Source organism: Balaenoptera ricei, chromosome 10 (genome assembly GCF_028023285.1).
Source record: "Balaenoptera ricei isolate mBalRic1 chromosome 10, mBalRic1.hap2, whole genome shotgun sequence".
In the NCBI taxonomy this organism is placed as follows: domain Eukaryota; kingdom Metazoa; phylum Chordata; class Mammalia; order Artiodactyla; family Balaenopteridae; genus Balaenoptera; species Balaenoptera ricei.
This window is the reverse complement of record NC_082648.1, coordinates 39,432,332-39,436,781: the sequence shown is the minus strand read 5'-3', so window position 1 is coordinate 39,436,781 and position 4,450 is coordinate 39,432,332.

Sequence of the window (4,450 nt, the reverse complement as noted above, 5' to 3'; positions counted from 1 at the left end):
TAGAATTAGAATTCATCTCATGAAAAGAAGTACACTTGAGACAAGCAAACACATCTTCACTAAATGAAAGTAAATGAATTAAGTGCCAACTTAAGTTTAGGAAGAAGAATTGCAGGGAAGAAGAAAAAATGAATTAATGAAGATAAGAGCTGATCTTAATTAGTTTGCATAAAACCAGTAGACAAAATAAACTGTATGTTAATAAAATCAAGAGTTGGTTCTCAATGAGACCAATTAGATAATTATACCTTTGACTATACTAATCATGAAATTGGAAGCAAATTAAATGCATTTCAACATTAGAATGAATTTTAAAAATCATGTTCTCTGCACATAATACAGTAATAGATCTGAAAAATCTACAGCTACCTGCACCAACACACTTGACTCTCACAAGCAGAATGCTAGACAAAGGACTCCATACAAAGAAAGAGTATATATTGTATGCTTCCATTTATAAGAACGTCAAAATACTCTGTGATTTTAATAACTAAGATGGTGGTTACCTTTAGGGAGAATGATTTTCTTTCATTTGTGAAGTGCTGTGTGTATCTGTATGGGGTGGAGAGGGTCTTGAGATGCTGGTAATATTCTATGTCTTGACCTGGTGGTTACATGGCTATGTTCAATTTACCTTAATTCATCAAGTGATACACTTTGATTTATGTACTTCTCAATATATATGTTATATTTCAATTAAAAGTTTTTAAAAATGTAATCAAGAACAGAAAACTTTTTAAGGAAAAATATATTTAACCCAGAGAAAAATATCAAAGTATTAGTAATGTAAATAGTGAATCTTTACTGAGTACTTACTATATACACAATATTATGCTAAACGTTGTAACATATTACCTCACAACAGACCTATGAGGCACCTACTTATTAGCCCTATTCCATGAGTAAGGGAAATGATTCTTGGAATAGTTAAATAACTGCTAGAGGTCACACAGCTGAAAGCCCATGTTCTCAAACACTATTTTACACTGCTTCAGAATAACTCCAATTCCCAAGACACAAGCAAATTTATATTTATTGCATTCTGTGTAAATTGTTCTGGAATAATAGTTTCCAAACTTCTGGATTTCACAAACCACGAAAGCTGACAGGAAAAGTTGGAGAGACCAAGATGGAATTACCAGCTTTTAATCTTTTCTAGTAGAAACATTTTTTATTACCACTTATCATCACAATCATTTTGAAAAGAATAAAAATGTTAACACTGAGAGTATAGGAGGTACATAACCTGAGAATTAAGAACTATCCTTTGAATTAAACCAAGTTAGGTTTTCAAACCCATTATATTTTCCTTATTTTTCTCATTATACCAGGGACTTATGAGAACTTTTCTGTGGATCAGCATTTGGGATACACTGCTGTCTATTGGGGTTGTGTTAGAGAAATATCCCAATACATTTTATGATGACAGTATAATCTTAAAATCCTAATCTGAGAAAGATAAAATAGACCAATATAACCAATGAATGCAGACTCAAAAGTTCTAAATGAAAAATTGAGCAGACAGAATCCAGACTTATGTTAAAATAATATAAGCATTTATTATTTCAGGAATTTCAGGGATTTTGATTTTTAAATTTTTTATTGAAGTCAAAAACAATAAAAAATATAAGTTGTCACTCACTCAACACTGAAAATTCTTGCCAAAGCAATAAGAAAAGTAGAAATAAATATAGTCTACATTCTTTTTTTACTCTGGGGTTGGGTGTATTCCAGAATTTTAAAGTTTTCTTATTTTAGAAAATTTAATTTACTATATATCATGTATTAACAAAAACTGATGCATATTTCTGTAATTAATGGTATTTCTACATTAAAATGTGTGAATATTAACAGAACGGAAACATAAAAACAGTCCCACATCCATTCGAATCAGAATTTAGTCCCTCAACTTATAAACTTTCCATTGTCAAACTGAATTGCAGAGAAGAGATTGTGAACTATGATTAAAGGAGAGACCAAATTATGATACTAGTAAATTCTCTGCCTAGAAAACTCCAGAGAATTAACTCGAAAATTATAGTAGGAATTCATCAAGGTGATCCCTTATTAAAATGCTTTTGTAAACACCAACAAAACTCAGAAAACATAATGGAAAAGATAGTTTTCATAATAGAAACAAGATCTTACATAGAAATTGGCTTAACAGAAGTGTGTGGTAATTTTTTTGAAGCAAATTTCAAGGTTTTACCAAAGAAAAAAGGAATAAATTAAAAATAATCATGAATAAATCCAATTTAACTTGGTAGGAAGATTTTATTTTGTAGAATTGTTAATTCTTCCAGATTAAAGTCACTAAAATGTATTAAAAATATTGTATAAAATAAATGTATATAATTCATGATATTCTACTCAATTACCTAAGAATGAATGTTTTGGAGTTTGGTAAAAATAATTACAAATTTCATCTGGAAAATAAACAAGAATAAATAACTGATTTTTTTTAAATGGAGGAACTTCCATTATCTTATAATATTAGTTCACTAGAATATATACCACAAAGCTATAATAATAAAAACAATGGCAATGATGTTGAAATAAAACAACAGAAATATATGTTCCTTTGTAACTCTTGATAGAGTCACTTTTGGAATGCTCAAAAATCCACTGCACATGTTTGGATAAACTTGTGAATAGCTTTTATTTTATGACCTTTGCCAAGATTATTTTGTTATATATACCTAAGTTACTGAATACCACAAGTTAGTTGCTTCAACCTATAGTTAACTTGAGTTAACTTTAGCTTAACTCAAGTACTATCACCATTCACCAAATTTTCTTTTTATTCTTTATCCAGAGAAATTTTTAATTTTATAATATTTTCAGAAAATATTTGAGCTGATATCTAGATAACTAAATGGTAAACATGTAATTTTGTTGCACTTTCATTCTGGACATGTACATCTACAATGTTGCTGGTAATAGTAAAACATACAGAAAAGAAAATATCTCCATAAACAAGATTTGTTTTGTGATATATTTCCTTCTAGAGCAAGAAATAAAGGTGTTGTCTATTCCAGATTTTGGAAAAATCAGTTAGACCTAAGGTCATTCCCATTTGCCTACCCTGAGGCCTCAGTAATTGCTACATTTGTCAATGATTAAACCTCAGTTATAGGTAATGTTTGTTATCTATTCTCATTCTACCTTTTAATGATTTCACTCTGTAAAAAGTCATAATCGAGCTACTAGAAGAACTTCATCATTTTGTGTTGCAGATTGGCAAAGCTCCATTTTCATCCTTGTTTCAAATACTAAAAATTAGAATAGCTCACAGTGGAATGGGACATTGGCAAGGTTTTTAAGAATTTCACATGTATATCCCCAGTTCTTCTACACTCAACATTTTGCTACAAGCAAGGTTAAACTTCTGCAGACTCATCTGCCAGGAAACAGAGAGCATCTCTAGACCCCTATGTGCAATCTACTCACTGTGAAGGTGGTCCAGCACTTCCCTCCCTCAACTTTCAGAACAATGCAAAACAAATATCCATCTGTGTTACAAAACATTCTTTGTATAATGAAAACAAATGACATCATTCAAAAGAAATAAAAATTTGTCTGTGAAGCAAAATGACTTGAAGTAGGTTTTGTTAGAAATTAAAATTCAAAATGTCCTGATAATTTTGGTCAATGGAGTGATCTAATAAAAGAAAATTATTAGCAGTAACATGGGCAAAACAGACAGCAGGGCTTGAGTCAGCGGTAACCTCAGGATGAATCAACAGTGACATGAACTTACACTCAGTGGCAGACACATGGTCTCACCATGTGTCTGAGAAAACTGAGAAACCTCACCGAGAAAACTGTCTTGTGCCCTGGATGTCCCTAGTGAAAAGGGATAGAGGTCAACTCAAATGTGTGAAGAGGAAATTAAGCAGGATTTGGAAACTCGACCTCAAACTATATCATGTGAAAAAAAATCAAGTAAAAAGTAATCAAGTAGAGAAGTCCAAATGGGAATACGAATATTATCTTCCAGTACTTGGTAAACTGTATTCTGCATGCTTCAGAGGCTGAAAAGGAGACTGATAATGACTCAGTACAAGGAAAAACTTCATAATCTTCAAAATAGCCCAATAACGGAAACATTGCCTTGGGAGTTTCATATCCCTAGAGAAGCACAAGCATAGCGGGGAGTGGTAAGTGGGGGGAGGTAGATCACTCAACAAGGCTTTTGCAGGAATCACAGGGAGTTTGGATTAAATGACCTTTAAAGTCTCTCCCAACCTGAATCCTGTGATTCCTTTGCTCTAAACAAGTATTTAAAAGCAGCCAAACATGAGGGCACACTTGACATCTTAACGCCATTAAATCACCTCAATTAATGGACAGAAAGCTAGCCAGCAGTGAAGCCAGACAGGGTTCAAATATTGGCTCTGCTACTTGGTGACTGAGTAGATGTGGATTAATTCTTAACCTCTGGGAGCAT